Source organism: Hippopotamus amphibius, chromosome 17, assembly GCF_030028045.1.
Source record: "Hippopotamus amphibius kiboko isolate mHipAmp2 chromosome 17, mHipAmp2.hap2, whole genome shotgun sequence".
In the NCBI taxonomy this organism is placed as follows: Eukaryota; Metazoa; Chordata; class Mammalia; order Artiodactyla; family Hippopotamidae; genus Hippopotamus; species Hippopotamus amphibius.
In genome coordinates this window covers 53,027,835-53,047,757 of record NC_080202.1, presented here as the reverse complement: position 1 = coordinate 53,047,757, position 19,923 = coordinate 53,027,835, and the positions used below count along the sequence as shown (strand labels likewise).

General features: G+C 42.7%; 1 protein-coding gene across 13 annotated transcripts in view; it reads left to right on the top strand.

Annotated features, from left to right (window-relative positions):
* The window catches only part of RPTOR (regulatory associated protein of MTOR complex 1), a 349,362-nt gene that overhangs the window by 108,968 nt on the left and 220,471 nt on the right, over window positions 1–19,923 (top strand). The window contains exons 1-2 of one of the 13 annotated variants that reach the window (XM_057714271.1): window positions 17,417–17,526; window positions 18,300–18,446. The exons of 11 other annotated variants lie outside the window; for them this stretch is intronic. The gene's annotated coding sequence lies outside the window, so the exon portion shown is untranslated. Of the gene's footprint in view, window positions 1–17,416; window positions 17,527–18,299; window positions 18,447–19,923 lie in introns of those variants that run through there. One more of the 13 variants, XM_057714270.1, reaches the window with a different exon arrangement.

Sequence of the window (19,923 nt, the reverse complement as noted above, 5' to 3'; positions counted from 1 at the left end):
TTTAGCGGTGTTCATTTTTGTTCCCTTTTTAAGGAACAGAAGCAAAACCTGAGAAAATCATTTTTATGCCCAGTGTTGGTTTTCTGCTTCAGGTGCTGGGGTAGAGTCCCACCCCAACCCCTCAAAAGCTGTTGCTGCTGCTCCTTCCCTCCCCCGCTCCTCTTCCTCTCCTCCTCCCTAGCTCCGCCTCCCCACTTCCATCTTTCCCTCCCCTCCTCCTCTCCCCTTCTTCTCCCCTCCTTCTCCCCTCCTTCCCTCCTTACCTTTCTCTCTTCCTCCTCCCCTCCCTGTCCATCTCCCCCTTCTCCCTCCCAGCTGGTCTCCTAAAAAGCATTTAGCAGTATTCAGAATCCTTGACCTTGGCAGGATTCGGGAAGTGTTGGTTAATGAAGAGATGAGGAAAAGAGCCCAGGTCTCTAAAGGAATCATGCTGTTCAAAGCTGGCTTGATTAGAGGATGGAGCATTTATAATAATGTGGGTTGTTAACTTAAAGTGCCTGAGATAAATTTATAGTATTCATTTCCTTCAGAAGGACCTGGACTTTTTCTCACAAGGAGAAATATGCTTTTATAAATTTTATGTCCAAAATATTGATAGAGCTTTAATCTGCATTACTCCTCACAAGAAACAAAAAAAAGTTTTGTTTTGTTTTCTGCACTAAGGAGACTTCCTTCTATCCAGTATTTTTCCACATTTCTCCTTTTTTTTTCCTTCCCTCTTTTTCTCTTGTCAGTTAAGATAGTTGAAAGAAAATCTCTGAAACACTTCTGCTGTTGTTGACCGTGGGCCTGGGATTCCAGCCTGTCATCCTAATTAGTGGTTTGCTGGCTGTTCCACGTCAAAGACTTGCAGGTTTCCCAGGGAGAACCAAGTAAGGCAGGGAAGCTAATTGAAGACACTGTCTAATTATTGGGGTGTCTCCTAACTACTATTCTCATTTCTGCTTGAGAAAATTTTCCTTTAAAAGAGATATAAACTATTAAAAACTCTAGGAAAATCTTCACAGGAAGCATGGAAGAAGTCTTGCTTGTCTGTTAACCCTCAAAACCATTCATTATCTTTCTTTCCAGTCTGTTTGTTTCAGTGAATTCTGCAAGTGTTATAATGTTGTCACCATCCCATTCATGGAACCTGGGGAGTGCAGAGTGAGGAGGGCATGCTGGTTATTTGTTGGGCTCTCTCCAGAGAAGAACTGCATCTTCTGTCTCGTTCGGTATGGAGTACTAGGACTATTGCCTTTGTTATTATCTAAAGAGTTACCTTTCTCCAAATTTGGCTTGTGAAAATAGACCATTTTTATTATTCTATCCCTCTCCCTGGTATGAATTCGAGAAGACTCTTTTTCCCCTCTCTTTCTAACCTGGTGGATGCATCAGAGATGACACGGAGATTGGAAGAGGTCCCAGGACAAAGTGCTGGGGTCTTCAGGAGAAGTTAGAAGCATTAGGGTCATTGTTGTGAGTATGAGTGAGGCCACCCCAAATCCAGTCACTGTGCTGGTCAAAGTACTGGGAAGGCAGAATCATGAAAACCATTCCTACTTGGTTCAACACAACAACATATCACTGAGATTGTGCCATATGCAAGGCATGTTGCTGGTTGCTGTGGATGTGAAAAAAAGATGCTTCCTACTGGTGATGAACTCCAAGTCTTACAGGGAAAGTAGACATTGATTCATTGATTAGTTCATGCATTCATCAACAATGTTTATCAGGCTTATACTAAGCTCAGAATCTGAGCAAAACCAAATATGGTCTCTGCTGTTGTGGAGCATGGAGTTTAGAGGGTGAGACAGGGTGACAGTCACAGAATATGCTAGGGATGGGTCAGAACAAAGCAGAAGTGCCTGGAAGCAAGGAATACGTTCCCTGAACATGGATAATGGCGATCCTGACCAGAGGTCACATGGCATTCCTCTTGTGTTCCTGATCAAATGCTCGACAGGCCAGAGTGCCCACCCTCCCACCCCCCCCCCCCATACCCCAAAGAAGGCTTTAGAGCCTGCCAGCAACTCCCCTTAATTGTATGCTCAGGAGAGTGGGAGGGGCAGAAGATGTCCTTTTTGGTGCCTTCTGTGTGCTTAGGGCATATTTAATAGGGCATGGATTTTCACAGTAACCTGGAAAGGTCAGAAGCATCATCTCCACTTACCTTTCCCAGGATGCCAGCCCTGAGAGGCCATTCTGCTCAACTCCTCCCCAAGCACCTGTCATCTTGCCATCACATCTCATTGCCTCCCCTGTACGTGCAGGGGGTGAGGCTGCCCCGAGTTAGAAGAGTTGTTAGTCTTTGAGAGGCAGGAAGAGAAGTAGCTCAAGGAAACTCTACAGAATTGACAATGTCTGAGCCAGGAGAAAGGGGACCTGACCTGGCCAGGCAGTTGAGGTGAGGGCAGGGCCACCCACCGGAAGAGGGGCTCCTGGGCTGTGGCTCGGTTGTGTGCTTGAAGAAGCTTCGATGCTTGCAGAGGTATCCAGTAAGCACCAGGTCATCTTCCCCTCTGAAAACCGCTCTGCCATGTCATTTTTTCTACTCATGCCGTTTTCAAAGTTTATGTCTCTTAGCTATTTGACCAGTGCATACAGAGTTAATAGTTGAAATTGAATGGTAGTTTGTTTTCCCATTTTAGAGATGTTCCATGGAGTTCTGTGTCTGACTCGTTAGTCCTAATGGTGAGCCCATCTTCCCTGTAGTCGTGTCCTTCACTTGCCCTCACCTTTGTTTAGCCGCATCTCTGAGGGCCAGCATAACTAATTGGTAACAAGTTAGAGAAAACGTTAATATTCTTTCAGGTTTCATGGGGCAAATATGGGGTTCCTTGATTTGCTTTCCACTGATTTGAGTTTGGGCACAATATCATAGAGGTGATTTGAAAGATTTTAGTGAAATGAGTAGTATAGTTGTGATTGTTGTAAGGCATGTTAAACCAGTTCATTGTAGCTTTTTATTCATTTGATTCCCACCAGAGGCCCAATATTCAGACACAAGTTAATCTTTTTGTGAGATCATTTTAATGGGAAGATCCTCAAGGATCTGCCATTTTGCCGAGAACCTTAGATGGGAAGAATGACCTTCATTTGTTGGAATCTGTGAGAATCAAGGGAGATTCAGTGCCAATGTGTGACATGGAAATGGCACAACAGAAACATCCGGTTTTTAAGTGGGCATTTAGCCTGGAGCTGTTGGTCTAGAAGACTGTAAATGCTGTGGTCAAAGGGTAGTTTATCTCATTTCCCTACAGGGCAGAATCAGTTCGTACTTCGCCTTGTCCAGCAGGCTAAGGTTGCACTAATAATTTCCAAGGTTCTTCCCAACTCCATCTGTTTCTACCAATGTCTAGCCTTTGTAAAGTACAGAGTTATATTTTTATCATCCTTAGGAGCTGTGAGGACCTGTTTCTAAGTCTCCCGGTGTTCTAGGAGGAGGATCTCTGAGAAGAGGTGGCAGCACTCAGTGGGCTCAGCGCCAGGACATTGATCAGGGGTGTGTGTGCTCTTCTTCTTCCCACCACGGCGGTGCTCCTTCCATATGGAGCCTGCAGGGGGCGTCCTTCCAGGCTGCTGCAGGGAGGGCTGGCTCGTGTGGGCAGCACAGAGCCCCAGTGACACCGTGGCAGAAGGGTGACCCTCCCTGAGTTTGCCTGCCTGAGCGGGCCTCTGCCACGTGCCCCACGCTGTTACAAATGAACAGCGCTGTGCCTGCTGTTTGCATGGTAATGGTGCCCTGTTTGTGTTTTAAAGGTTTGTGATAAATTTCATAGTCTTTCCCTTCATTTATTTCGAAAGAGAGAAAATAAAGAATTTGGTGCTCCCTCTCACGTTTTATATTTCTTTTCTGTCTGGATTCCTGGCAACCTTTACTTCTCACTATTTATTTCCCAGAACCTTCTGTTTGAGTGTTCTGTGCAGCAGATTAGCTTCCTGGGGGTTGTGGGCAGGGGAGGTCCTGTTGTGGAGCCGCGTGAGGACAACCACTCTGCTTCCTGCTGGCCGGAGCGCTGAACATGTTCAGTTTGTTCAAAACAACCATTTTAAATGTCAGATTTCGTTCTCTGCCACTGTTTTGTAAGAACAAGTTGAACATCACTGAGGGAAGAGGCTTAGTAGTCCCGAGGGTGCTGAGGGCCACTTACTCTGCCTGGTGCCCTCCAGGCCAGAGCTGCCACACGTTCCCTGCCAGCTGGGCCTGCCCATCAGCCAGCTGCGCTCACATGGGTGGGCTCTGTACCTAGTTCTGGGTCTCTGAAAGTTCAGTGTGACATGCCACCCTCTGTCCTTCCAAGGATTCTACAGGCCATGGGACCCCTGGTAATGCAACCCTGCTGCTTGAGCACTCACTTGAGTGGTTTCTGCTGACCACCACCCCACCCCTCCACACCCGCAGTGAACTCCATCCCTGGTTAATAGTCTTTCATTCTTAAAGTGCCCCTGTGATATTTCTTCCTTAAGCCCAGGTAGGCCCAAACCACTAGATGGCGACTGGGAAACTGAGCGCTCTGCCTCTGTCTTTGCACTGGTGCCTCCCTCCTCTGGGGCCCATTGCTCCTTTTCTTTCCTTTTCTTCCCCTTCCTCCTCCCCTTCCCCTCCCCTCCCCTCTTTGATCTGACACTGATTTAGAGAATTGACCTGTTTTTCTCCCCAGTCATCACAGCTGCGGTTTCTGGGCCCCTCTCCAGGCCTGACCTCTTGTCTCTCCCACGTTGTCAGTCTGTGACAGTCTACAACATCACTTCACTTTGTTGTCTCCAGATTCATCGTGTCTGAATGGAATTCATCCTAGAATTGGATGCATTAGATCCGGAAGGACTCTCATAACCCTTTGAAGCCATCACCCTCACCTGATAGTGAGGACGTGCAGCCTGCACAGACAAGTGATCTGCTAGGCAAGTTGATTCAGGACTGGAACCCAGATTTCTTGATTCCTCGCTCACTGTGAGCAAGGTTCCCCTTTAACCAGTTTCTTGTCACTGCTGCTTCATGTCTGACCACAGGGCACCATTCTTGTTATCTTTCAGGCTAGAAAACATGGAACATCTCCTTTAAAGTATCACAGTTCTTTTGACCATTGTCCACTTGGCCATCAGGTCCTGTAGTTCCTTTCCAGGGTCTCTGGAATCTACCCCTTCCTCTCCATTCCCACCTGACCTTCTAGTGTAACTCTACATCTTTAATGTACAACTCAATTTCTTGCCAACTTGGCCCATTAGATTTTCCTGTTTCTAACCTCTGACACCTTCAGTCCATCCAGAACTTTGCTGCTGGCACTGGATTTCAGGGTCCCACTGGAAGAATGCCTAATGGTGACTGCTTCTCTGTCCTATTCTGCTTGTTCCCTCTTTTTCTCTGTAGCACCTGTCACCTCTAACATGCTGGGCAATTTCCCCCCCATATTTTTTGTTGTGGTAAAATATATATATTATATATATATAACAAACTATCATCTTAACCATGTTTAAGTGTACAATTCATTGGTATTAAGTACATTCACATTGTGGTACAACCATCACTGCCACCCATCTCCAGAACTCTTTTCATCTTGTAAAACTGAAACTCTGTGCCCGGTAAACACTAACTCCCCAGCCCCTGACACCCACCGTTCTACTCTCTGTCTCTGTGGTTTTGACTCACTGTGCAGTTTTTGTATTTATTGTGTTTGGCGTCTGGTTCTCCCCATCAGACTGTGAGCTCCAGGAGGGCAAGAACATTCTGTTTTGATTACATACGTGTCCCAGCTCCTGGCATAGGGCCCAGCACACAGAAGGTGTTCATTAATCGTTGTTGAATTTGCTTAATCCTCATCTTGACCTTTAACCTGGATTAGCTTAGCCTTACCCCGTCCCTGTTTCCCTTGTACATTTCGGGTCACTCTTAAGCATAACCCTTCTGTATAGCTATGAGGGTCTCCTCCATCAGGGGCGCAGATCCTGCGGGTGGTGAGAAGCCCCTGCCACCTCAGCAGACCTTGTGCTCCTGTCACCTAGCCCTGAGTGGGACCCAGGGTTTCCCTCTGCCTGGCTGTCTTCTGAGTTTCTTTCCTCTGTTCTTTCTTCTTTTTTCAGAGTCCAAAGTACACGGTTCTTTCTCTAGTCTCACCCTCCACCAGCTTGATTCCTTCCTTTTAGTACTTCTGTTACCCTCGTCCTCCCCGGTCTGCCTGGCCCCGCTGCGCTCGCCACCAGAGCCCTAGGCTGCGGCGAGGGCCTTTGTCCCTCCACCTGGTTCCTGATAATCACACTTAGGGGGTGAGTGTGTGTGTTCCTGCTGAGGCTTCCTGGGTAAATCTGAGCACTCGCTAATTATTGGTTTCTTTTCTCTTCTCCTGACAACGATGTATCTACTTGGCCTCTGTGTCAACAGTGCTGAGTGAAATACTGCAAGGACCAGGTGCTGTTTGTAGTGATTTCCAATACCTTAGGATTCCTTTAGAGAAGATGCTTAAGAATGGGTGGAGAAGGGGGCTTGCTAAAATTATAAAGGGATATTTTCAGAAGTCCTTAAAAGAATGGGAAGAGAAGCAGCTTTGTGCGAGGTAGTGGACAGTACCTTATAAACAGTATGGGGAAGAATTGTAATGTGCGTGCCATACTTTGTGCACCAGGTGAGCATGGAACTTGTGAAGGAGGCAGTTGTCATCACTGACGCTTAACTGTAGGCTCAGTTTCACAGTAGCTGCCATAGCCTTATATTCCCCTGGCTGTATTACAGTAATTCCATTGTACATTGAATCCATTGCTCCTTTTTAAATATGATGGTTAATAGATGGACTTATCTTTGAAAAAAAAAAAAGGACTGATGTCACAAAGTAGGCTTTTGAGCAGATACTTACTTGACTAAGAGATCTGCTCAGACTCAGAGACTGAAGGGAAGGAGTCGTGACCTGCATACTCCCTTCTTGCTTGTCACCTTAACATCCCTCTGCGTTAGGATTCAGTTTGGTTAAGAATTATAGGGGGGGGAAATAACAGGAGTGTAAATTAAATTAAAGTTCCCTCACATGAAGATTATCCAGAAGTAGCCATTCAGGGCTCTTAGGGGCTCTACAACATCAGGACCCTTGGCACCTAGCAAGGATTCTATCCTTTCAGTCACCTCATTGTCCAAGGTGACTGCTGGAGCTCCAGTCATTACATACGCATTTCTCCTTACAGGAAGGAATACATTGGGAAGAAGGTCCCCTCCCTTTACCTTTCAGGATGTTTCTTAAAAGTTACACTTAGCACTCTCACTAGGAGACTGGGAAAATTGTCTGGGTGGCCCTGTACCCACATAAAAAAATGGGGGTTCTGTTATTCAGGAAAAGTGTGGAACAGATATTGGAGAAAACCTGCAATATCTGGCTTAAGCACCATCCTGGCTGATGCTTATTAGCTAAAGTCTTGCCCCCATGCCAAGAAGAGAATGGTTTTGCATTGGAGTATTTGTTAATCTTCTGAATTGTTTCTAAGCGTGAAGTATCTCAGGCTGTGATCAAAGGTGTATTGAGAATATGAGGATGACTTGTCCTGGTGTTGGTGCCTGGAGAGCCTGGAGGTAGAATACCTACGTGACCCGTTGTGCTTCAAACTAAGACCGAAACCCCAAGGCTATAGAAGGGGAGGAGCCAGACTATGAGAAATGTGGGAGATTTGGGACAATTCACAGCAGTCTCTGGCACAACATGGAAACTGCTGCCGCATTTGAGAAAATTATCTTTGCTGCTGAGGGGACCTTTTCTTTTTACATTTCTGTGATTTAGGTCGATCAAGATTATTTATTTCCTATAGATATTTTGTATTATGTTGCAAACTTGGGAAAATTACCTTAAGTTTTGGCTTCATCTGTTTATTAGCATTTCTAAGAATTCTTATGGAAAGAGATTGCTAAGAGGCTAATAGAATATTCCTAGATGAGATGCATAAATACTAGACTTTCTTAGATGAATGGTCAGGAGTGGTGCTTAGAGCAGTCCCCTGGAATAGTAAGGTTTCCTGGGAGTCATTAGGGCAGGTGGGGATGGGTGGGGATGGAGTGACAGCTCAAGGCCAACTCTGCTTTCTCACTAGCAGCCAGGCCCTGTGCAAGTGCTTTTCCTCCTTCTACCTCATTTTGCACATCTGTAAAATGAGGATGGTGTTCACCTCAGGGGGTCGCTGCAAACACTGAATGACATATAATGTATATAGAACACACTCATTAAACATTAGCTATTAGTATTTTTATTCATACCTTTTTATATGTAAAAGCTATTAATCTTTCTCCTTAATATTTTGTTTAGGTTTCTCAGAGATTTAAGAGCTGTCAAAAAGTAAGTTCAGAAATTCAGAAGTTCTGAAAGCCTTTTCTGTATTTGGTGCTGACGTTTTTATGTATTTCATGCCAAAATCAGACCTGAATGATATGAGGCTGTTTACAGAATTAAAGGGGAAAAAAGCCAATTAATATGGTTACTTATAGATTTGTCCACGGAAATATTTGTTTCTTTCTAAAATGCAACAATTTTGAGCTCTAGACCACATCTAGTTGTAGGTAAGGGGCTGTGACTCTGTGGGCCCTCTGGCCCTTTCTTCAGAAAGCCGTGCTCATCCCTGTGTCCTGCAGGCTGGGGCTCTGGCGACAAGCCAGCAACTCAAGGAGGAAGAGGTCCAGGAAGAGAAGCCTCCTGGCAATTAGCAACATATACCATCTTGTCTTTCTCCATTTGGGGAAAAGGGTAGATTGTTGCTTCTGCCCTGATACTCTTTTTTTCTTTAATTTTCAAAGGTTTATCTCTGGGTTTGGTGTCTGCACCTGGGTTTGTCAGTTCCTTTCCTGGCTGCTGGGTTGCTGTCTATGTACTCATGTTTCTGGGACTCATTTTGTTATTTGAAACTTGAAAATGACATAATCTACCAAGGGAGCTAATTTAGAATTACTATTTATTTTTTCATTTCCTCTTAATGATTTTTAATGTATATGATTTACTGCTGAACTCCTGGCCAAATACTGGGGTTGCCAGCCTATGGCTTTGTAGCTAAAGGTGAGACATAAGTAAGGCAGCTATTATAGAAGACTACCACCTTAAATAGTACTTTTAGCTCTAGGTAAATGATAAGGAAATCTCAGCAATATTCTATGGGTAATCAGTGCCAAATAATAAACAATAAATATAGGACACTCCCAGCCTTTTTTTCAAGACCTAGGAGACTGCCACTGTGGTCAGGAGTAGAATGTTGTGCTTTAGAGTTTTCTGTTAATTTGTTAATTCTGCTAATTTGGCTCTACATAAATGCTAAGAACAACTTAACTTTTTCCTTCCTTCCTTCCTTCCTTCCTTCCTTCCTTCCTTCCTTCCTTCCTTCCTTCCTTCCTTCCTTCCTTTCTTCCTTCCTTCCACTTTTTGGCCATGCCACATGGCATGCAGGATCTTAGTTCCCCAACCAGGGGTTGAACCCGCACCCCCTGCTTTGGAAGTGCAGAGTCTTAATCACCAGACCACCAGGGAAGTCCCTCAACTTTTTTCTTTGGGTAGTGAATCACAAAGGTGTTTGTTTCCATTTTCCATGGCTGCTGCAACCAAGAGCCCTAGAACTTAGTGGCTTAAAACAGTAAGCATTGATTTGCTCACAGTTGTGCAGTTTGGGCTGGGCCCACTGGCTGTTCTTCTGCTGGTTTCTCCTGTGGTCATTCAGGTGGCTGTCACCATCTGGAGGCTTGACTGGGGCTGAAAGTCCACGAGGGTATCACTTATACACCTGGTGCATCAGCTGAGGTCGTGGAACAGTGTGGGCTTGCAGTTCATCTCTCTCTCGTGTTCCTTCCAGTGGTTGCTGACCTTTTTATTTGTACAGGGAGGCTGGGGCATTGAGGAGGGAGCATTTTAAAGGAAAAGCTCCCCTGTGCAAGTGCTGGTTATGCCTCTGTTTGCATCACACTTGCAAATGCCCCTTTGGTTAAGGAAGTCACATGACTGAGGGTTAGTGTGTGAAGGGACCTCAGAGGAGATAAATACAGGAAGGCATGATTTATTAGGAGCCACTGATATTTTTGTTAGTGTCATTATGAACTTATAGATTTAAATATATTTGATGGGTTTTAATTCATTGCAATTTTCATCTTTATTGAAGCTCAAGTTGTCCTATCCTTATCTAGTAAGGGGCCTTTTCTACTTGGCATGGCTGCCAAGTCATTTTGACGTGTCCTTGTCTGTCATGCTCCTGTAGAGCTTCCTTGCTCTTGGATGTGACAAGATGCTACAGGTTCATCTTGTACATTTCCTATCCCACTTTTTCTAATAAATTTTGGTTTCCTTACGTTAGAAATTTGTATTTCAACACCACAATCTCAGAGCTGGGGATATTCACTGATACTGCATTGGCTGTTTTTTCTAGGCCTGTTCAGATGATCCAGCCAGAATTGTATTATTATTTTTATATACATTTAGTGTTTATTTATATTTATTCCATAAGTTTGGCCAATTCCTTTGCATCTCAGACTTCCTATCATAATAATTTTTCTCTTGCCTGAAGCTCATCCTTTAGAATTTCCCTGTCTATATTATCTCTTTTGGGATGAACTTTTTTAGTTTCTGCCAACCTAAAGTATTTTTATGTACTCTCATTCTAGAAAGTACTGGGAGTTGTCTGACACTTACTTTCTCTCAGTACATTAAAGTGTGATCCCACATTTTTTTGCTTTCTAGTATTGCTTTTGGGATGTCAGCCGTCAATCTAACGGCTTCTCCTGTAGGGTGGTCTGTCTCCTCTCCCTGTCTGAGAGCTTCTCTTTGCTTAGGGCTCTGCAGATTCTTTATTACGAGTTTAGTGTAAATTTCTTTCTAGTCATTCTGCTTGTGATTCAGTGGGCTTCTAAAATTTAGGTATTGGCATCTTTCATAATTTCTGATAATTTCACAGCCATTACCTATTCAAATATTGCTTGTGCCCCATCCATTCTTCTATATGAATCTTATTTAAACTATCTTGGACCTTCTCATTCTGTTCTACAGACTTTTTCTACTTTTTTGTTTTTCATGTGTTTTTTTCCTCTAAAAAAAAACTTTTATTGAAGTATAGTTGATTTACACTGTTCTGTTAGTTTCAAGTGTACAGCAGAGTGATTCAGTTATACACACACACACACACACACACACACACACACGTTCTTTTTCATATTCTTTTCCACTGTGCTTTATTACAGGATATTGAATATAGTTCTCTGTGCTATACAGTAGGACCTTTTTATTTGTTTAGAATGTTGAATTAAAAAAAATTTTTGTTGGCATAGTTGATTTATAGTGTTACCTTGGTTTCAGGTGTACAGCAAAGTGAATCTGTTATACATATACATATATCCACTCCTTTTTAGATTCTATTTATCTATTTTATATATAGTGGTTTGTATCTGCTAATCCCAAACTCCTAATTTATCCGTCTCCCACACCCTTTCCCCTGTGGTAACCATAAGTTTGTTTTCCATGTCTGTGAGTCTGTTTCTGTTTCATAACTAAGTTCATTTGTGTCATATTTTTAGGTTCCACATATAAGTGATAGCATATGATATTTGTGTTTATCTGATTTAGTTCACTTAGTGTGATAATCTCTAGTTGCATCCATGTTGCTGTAAATGGCATTATTTCATTCTTTTTTTACGGCTGAGTAGTATTCCATTGTGTATATGTACCACATCTTCTTTATCCACTCCTCTGTTGATGGACACTTAGCTTGCTTCCGTGTCTTGGTTATTGTAAATAGTGCTGCTGTGAACACAGGGGTGCGTGTATCTTTTTGAATTAGAGTTTTCTCCAGATATATGCCCAGGAATGGGATTGCTGGATCATATGTTGACAACTTTGAAAAGTTCAGGCTGGCTGTTCTTTGGACTGCCTCTCAATCTGATCTGTCTCATAACTCTCCCAGGATTAGATTCAGATTACATTTAGGGAACAAGAATATTAGGAAGTTGAGCTGCATTGAAAATGTGCTTTTTCTCCCTCTCTACTTATTCCCAGGGTTAGAAACAGATCAGTTTCTGTGCAGCTGCTTGGTGGATGGTTTTACTTTGGGTAAACTTTACTCTGAGTCTGTAGTCCTCTGTAGGCACACCTTTCTGGAGGGACATCTCTTGGACTCACTAGCTGGCCTGGGCCTTGGGCATTGTCTCCTGTTCTCAGGCCGCTTGTGACTGTAAACGCCCACACTCTAGTACCAGGCTTGGCAGTTGCCATTCAGGTGAGATCTGGCTTCTTCATCTGTTCACATAGCTGGGTTCCCAACTTCAGTGTATGGTCAGAGTATTCTTCACTTTTATACCAGCTCATCCCTGTTTTTAAGAAGATATCCCCCTGCCTGCCCACCTGCTTCCCCACTCTAAGCCTTTCCCATCGTTTGTGGCGAGAGAGGAGCTTAGGAACCCAGGTTCACCACATTGCTGGACATTTTCTCATCTGGGGTCTTTGTGTTGCAGATGTGATTTCCTTGCTTGTTTCTTTTTTTTTTTTTTTTTTTGGCACACGGGCTTAGTTGCTCCGCGGCACGTGGGATCTTCCTGGAGCTGGGATCGAACCTGTGACCTCCGCATTGGCAGGCGGATTCTTAACCACTGCGCCACCTAGGAAGCCCCTCTTGCTTGTTTCTTCCAGTGATGTAACAGTTCCAGGTCCTAATCTTAAAATTGAGCCATATGATGAAATGTTTTCAAGAACATGAATTGCACTAAATCACGAGTCTGAATGGTACAGCCTGACAGTTCTGAAAGAAATAGAAAAGGTAACTGAGTGCCTGTTATCAGTGATAGCCATTTTCAGTGATAAATCTCTATAAACAGTAGGTGGATAGGATTAAGTTCACCTAAGAATCGAAGGTAATTCTGGAAATTTATAGGTTAGCAAGCTTTGTGTTAAGAGAGGGAAAGAAGTAGGGTCTATGCAAACATATAATGGCCTGCTTCTACTTTGTTGGCACAGAAAGTTCCAGTAGATAAGAAGTGGTTTTAAGCACAGATGAGTGGTGAATGTAATTTGATTAAACTCAAACATTTCCAAGGGAAGTGTGAGTTACTGTGGAGATGGAGTCACCTCCAACTTTGATTTAAACCATGGGAAACAATATCAAGAGAGAGAAAATGGCCAGCATGTCAAAAAACCCACAGCTCTTCTTGTTCTGTGAGGACAAGCACCAGGCATCAGGGTGCCCTAGGATCACCAGAGAGCAATGCCCCTAGTCATCTTTGAGCTGAAGCCTGAAGAGGACAGTTGGAGTAGCAAAGGTTGTCCCCATGCCATGACCATGTTAGGTGCTGCCTGCTAGGATGTCCATTCACTGACCCTCTGCCAGTGAGTGTGTGAGGGCTTGGCAGGTTAACAGTGGGAAGTTTGAGTAAAATAGAATTTGGGGGCAGAAAGTAGCTAGGCAAGTGCAGCTGAACTCAGGGTAGCACGTGCAGGGGCTGTTGTCAGTCCTTGAGCGCCTGCATGATTGCTGGAACCAGGGCCTCAGAGGGCCTCTGGCTTAGTCTCCCTGTGGATCCTGTGAGGATTGGAGGTTCACCATAGGGAGATGCAAACCAGGACCAGATATCTGGGTTTACAGGCCAGTGGTCTCTACGTAACACCTCCTCGTGTTACTTAATTACAGCCAACACTGTAGGAAGATTTTTATTTTAATAATCAGCTTAAGGCAGACCTTAAAAACCAAAAGCAGTAAAAAGACAACAAGCTTAGGTTCCAATGACCAAAGATGGGGTCTAATGTCCATGGGCCTGACGTGGTCAGAGGCTGCCCCTGGGTGTCAGGGAAAAAGATGTTTTGTATGCATTATTCTTTTGCTTGTTTATTGTTGTGGGAGTTCATTGTGAGACGCTCTTATTGTGATAAGAAAATAAGCATTTTCTTACCATTAGCAATAAATATAGCTCTTTCTCTCTTAGCTGTCATCTTAATGTTTGCCTTTAACATTGTACTCTTAGAGATATTTAGAAATTCTGTGCTTTTCAAACGATCATAACTTTTCTCTGTGTTTTTGAAGTGCAATAAAGAAAGTGTAACCTGAACACTGTGCAGTAATTCCTGAACTTGGCACTTCTTCTCCACTCTGGGGACATTATGGGTTTCATTTCAGAGGGATTTTGGCCTGCTCAAAGCATTTTAATGGCTTTTCATTGGCCCTGGTACAGTCTAAAACTCTTCAACTGGGCTAAAAAGTCTCTTTGATCTGGTTCCTGCTCTCACTGCAGCCGCAGCCCTTGCGTCCCACACCGACTCCAGCCGACTTTCAGTGTCTAGTGCACTTGACCTTCCCCTGGCCCATGCTGCCAAGTTTTCTCTTCCTCTGCCCACTGGACTCTATTCATGCTTCAGGTCTCATCTTTGATGTCATTTTGTTTGGGAGCCTTCCCTGAATCCTTAATCATTACCATCTTAAAAAATAATAACAAAACAAACCCTAGGAAAGACGCCCACCCTTTTGTTCTTTCAAAGGATGTTATTTTTACTCCATAAGATGTCTGCACTGTGAGATACACATTATTGTTATTATCGTTTCTGTTATCATCACCATCTTGATGTCAGTATTGATATCAGTATTGCTCCCTGGTCTCTAGGCTTCAAGAAAACAAGGAAATGGAGACGTTCTGTAGCTGATGACAGTGGTTGTGTCTTACGTCCCTGTCTCCAAATATTTCCTTCAAAACAATGTAGAAAAACAAGAAGGGGGAAATTAAACTACCTGTATTTAAAAACTGTGCCCTCAGCATAAAGACATGATATGCCCAAACTTGAAAATAAAGAGAAACTCAAATCTCAACATATAATCTCTGGTATCCCCTCTCCACAGTCATGCCCCTCAGCAGACTCTGCAAAGGCAGGCCAGGAATACCTGCCGGAAAATGAGAAGAAGGGGGCTCACAGCAGGGTCTGAGGGTGATCAGAAACCACCACCCGGAAGGCCAAGTGCCCTCTGAGTGTGAGAGCACTGAAACAAGCGGTCAGGTAAAGCAGAGCATGGATTATAGGTTGTGGGCTTAAAAGGATGGGTAAGAGTCTTCAGGAGAAGAAGGCAAAAAGGGAGGGAGAAGCATCCTTTGGCATTTGGGTGGTGAGGGGAAAAGAAGCAAAAGGGGAAAATTTAGGGCTCTAAATAAAAGAGAACCAAAAAATTGGGGCTCACACAACTTTTCCTCTTACCAGCAAAACATTCATGAAAACAGTCACCAAACTAAGGCCCCTGGGCCTGTTACCTTCCTTGCAAATAAAGTTTTATTGGAATTTAGCCTTACCCATTTGTTTGTATTTTGTCTGTGGCTGCTTTGGTGCCACAGCAGAGTTGTAGAAATAAAGAAGAAATGTGTGAAACTCTCTGAGGTAAACTTAACATGCCCCTGAAAGCCACGGAGGATGACTTCAGCACATTGGGAGGTGTTCCCTTCTAGGTGGGCATGAATTGGATTTATAAAGGTTTCCATTCTCCCTAGTTCATTAATGAATTTCATACAATCCCAGGAAAAATACCAACACTTAAAAAAAATGAAGTTACACAAGATGATATTAAAGTTAAATGGGAAAACAAACATTAAGCATAGCCAGGAAAACACCGAAAAGTAAATCCACCAGGGGTGACTGGCTCTGCCACACGTGAGAACATCCTGAAAAGCTTCTGTAATTAAAACAGCATGCTGCTGGCTCACCAAGAGACAAATAGACCAGGGGTGTAGACTTAAAGTTAAAAGTGGCCCCAAGTACAAGTGGAAATATAGTATATCATATATATGACATCTCAAGTTAGGCAAAGATGGATGTTTAAATAAACAGTGCTGGGGCATCTGGGTACCTGTTTGGAAAAAGATAAAACTAGATCCATACCTCACACCATACAGAAGAATAAGCTACAAATGGACCAAGGATGTAAATGTAAAAGTGAAACTGTGCAAACTAGAAGGAAACATGGATGAATTCCTCATAGCTCAGTGTAGAGAAAGGCTTTCTAATTACAAACTGGGGGAAACAGCACATATACCACAGGCATGGGGCTAGTGTCCATAATGTACAAACAACTGCTAAATATCACGGAGTCAAAAATGTGATAGCAGGAAGACGAGATGAACGGGTAATCCACATATATATAAAAGATGAAAATTGGCCTTAAAATATGAAAAAGCACTGAAGCTTCTACTTGGAGAAATGCAAAGTAAAATTACACTGAGGTGTCATTCTTTACTTATCAGACCGGTGAAAATTTAAAAAAATGACAGCACATTCTGTTGGCCAGGCAGTAGGGAGACGCCCCCTCCTTGAAAGTGGACCCAAGTACACATGGAAATATAGTATATCATAAATATGACATCTCAAGTTAGGCAAAGATGGTGGGAGTGCAAACTGGCACCTCACTCTGGAGGGGAGTTTGGCAACTCTGAATACAGTTACAAGTGTACTCACCTTTTGGCCGAGGGATTACGCTTCTAGAGATTAACCCTAAATGTACACCTCCAAAATACAAAAACGTGTGCACAAGGTCATTCAGGGCAGCCTTGTTTGTTACAGGCAGGAATCACTGACAGATGCCAGAATTAGTCATGGAAGGAATGTTGAGATATAGTTGAAAGGTCTTGAAGTCTCTCCCTAGAAGATACTGGGTTGGCTAAAAGGTTCGTTTGGTTTTTTCCATAAGATGCTCTAGTAGCACTTAGTTGTCTTTAACTTCATTTGAAGTAATTTTGTTAGGTTGTGTTGTGACAGCTGTCATGTCAGCATGCATTAAAAAAAACATCAAAATTGGTGAATTTTTGTGTAGGCATTTTAATATTGAAAATGGAAGAAAAAAAGCAACATTTTTGGCATATTAGGCTTTCTTATTTCAAGAAAGGTAAAAATGCAACTGAAACGCAAAGAAAGATTTGTGCACTGTATGGAGAAGATGCTGTGACTAATTGAATGTGTCAAAAGTGGTGCAAAGTTTCATGCTGGAGATTATTCGCTGGGCAATGCTCCACAGTCGGGTAGGCCAGTTGAAGTTGATAGCATTCAAATTGAGACATTAATTGAGAACAATCGACATTATACCACATGAGAGATAGCAGATTTACTCAAAATATCCAAATCAAATATTGAAAATCATTTGTACCAGATGTAGAGAACAAACATATGGACACCAAGTGGGGAAAGCGGGGAGGGTTGGGGGGGGATTGAATTGGAAGATTGGGATTGCCATATATACATTACTAATAAGAAAAAAATACCAAATTGTACACTCTAAATATATGCAGTTTATTGTATGTTAACTGTATCTCAATAAAAGTTCTTAAAAAAAAAGAGAAGAAAATCATTTGTACCAGCTTGATTATGTTAATCACTTTGATGTTTGGGTTCCACATAAGTTAAGTGAAAAAAACGCTTCTTGACCGTATTTCTTGTGCCATTCTTTACTTAAACATAATGAAAACATTCCATTTTTAAAACAAATTGTGACAGGCGATGAAAAGTGGATACTGTACAATAATGTGGAACAGAAAAGAGATCGCGGGACAAGCGAAATGAACCACCACCAACCACACCAAAGGCCGGTCTTCATTCAAAGAAGGTGATGTTGTGTATATAGTGGGAGTGGTAGGGAGTCCTCTATTATGAGCTCCTTCCGGAAAACCAAACAAGTAATTCCAACAAGTACTGCTCCCAGTTAGACCAACTGAAAGCAGCACTTGACAAAAAGTGTCTGGAATTAGTCAACAGAAAACACGTAATCTTCCATCAGGATAGCACAAGACCTCATGTTTCTTTGATGACCAGGCAGAAACTGTTACAGCTTGGCTGGAAAGTTCTGATTCATCCGCCGTGTTCACCAGATATTGTACCTTCCGATTTCCATTTATTTCGGTCTTTACAAAATTCTTTTAATGGAAAAAATTTCAGTTCCCTGGAAGACTGTAAAAGGCACCTGGAACAGTTCTTTGCTCAAAAAGATAAAAAGTTTTGGGAAGATGGAATTATGAAGTTGCCTGAAAAATGGCAGAAGGTAGTGGAACAAAATGGTGAATATGTTGTTCAGTAAAGTTCTTGGTGAAAATGTAAAATATGTCTCATTTTTACTTTAAAACCCAAAGGAACCTTTTGGCCAACCCCATACTTATGAATTACAAAGGGGAAAATAGCGGCTTTTCAGTGTAGAAATTTAGCAGACTTTACTTAATCAAATGGTCAGAGTTCTCATTACTAATGACCAAACATTTTGGCCCACTTGATGAGCCCCAAACTGAGGAAGAACACACATCAGAGAGCCCCAAGCTGAGGAAGAAGACACATCAGAGAACCCCAAACTGAGGAAGAGGCTACAAAATAATTGCTGGTGTTTTTCAGAACTGTGAAGTTCATGATGGCCAGAGACTGGGGACCTGTCACAGATTAGAGGAGACAAAGGAGATCTGAGGACCACATGTTATGTGGGTTCTGTGTTGACCCCCAGACGGGAAGGGACCACGGTGACTTCTGGCTGGTGAAGTTCAAGTACGGTCTGTAGATAAGCTAATAGTATTGTACCAGGGCAGATTTTCCACTTTCAGTAATTGCACTGTTGTTATGTAAGATGCTAACCTTAGGGATGCTGGATGAAGGCTAGATGGGAATTCTGTGCTAGTTTTTCGGTGTTTCTGAGTATCTAAACTTATTTCAAAAGGAAAAGAACAAAGAGCAGGAATTATGCCTGCTTATAGTTGTGCTTTGTATAACTCCTGACACATAGTAGACAGTCACTCATTCATGGTTTCTAATTCAAGATTCGTATATGTTAAAAAAAAAAAAAAGCACAAAGAGGGTGGAGTGAACCATGAGCTGGGGTTCCAGAACTATGGATTGAGTCACTGTGGATTGAGCATATCATCTGTTCAGTGACTCCTCACCCGTAAGGACTGGAGACTTACGCAGACGTTTTCTGCTTGCCTGTTTCACTGCAGCGCTCTGCTTCCTCTCCTCCCAGGCAGTGGTTTTTACTGCTCCATCTGGTGGGGCAATTTCTTTTTATTGCTTTTCCAGCAGTGACTGTCATCTCCCAGGCATTTCTCTCTATCGCTTCATAAGAAATGGCCTCTGCTTTTCCCGATTGTTTGTAGTGTCCCCTAGTGATTTTTCCTCTTCTCCTTTCTTTCCTCTGGATGAAAGTTTGATGTCTTGAGAATTAATGATGGGAAAGAAACTGTAGGGATATGCTTCCTGTGTGAAGAGTCACAGCTGACCTACAGGTCCACCACCAAGAGCCACACATCAGTAAGGAAAGGCCCACCCAACATAGAGACTTTCTTTTCTTTACTTTTACCTGAGTTAAGATTTTTTGCGGGTGGTAATTAATGGTGTTACTTATAAAGTTTCTGTTTACTTTTTTGTCAGGTTAGGGCTCAGGAATAGTAGGATATCTTTATAGACCTACTTGAATGCATTTAAACTTAAGGATTTCTTTTATTTGTCTCCCTTTTTTGTCTCTTAGCCTAAATTTTGAGCCTGCAAATGGTGAATTTTTGCTATGGTGAAAACATCTTATTTACTTATTTAAATCCTGTTTTGAAAAAGGCAGAATTTGAAAAAGGGAATCATAAATGATTTATAAGGAGTTGAAGTGTCTTCAGAATTTGTATTTCTGTTTTGAAGCTCATCACAGTTGGAATCACTCAGCTCTGTGGCCAAGTATACCCAGATCTTGTCAGTTACCTGACCTTACTTTTTCTCCCTTCTGTACTAACCCCCTCTTCCAGCATCTGAAGGGTTAACAGTTGGCAAAGAAGAAAGCTGGTGCCAGTCTGTCTCCATTGTTTTCCCAGAGCTCCAGAGAGAGGGAAGGGGATAAGATGATCCCTGTCCTAGAGTTAAGCACCTCCAGGTGTTCTCGGTTAGACTCAGGAATTACCATACATACATTACTAATAAGAAAAAATATCAGATTGTAACTTTAAATATATGCAGTTTATTGTATGTCAATTGCATCTCAATAAAA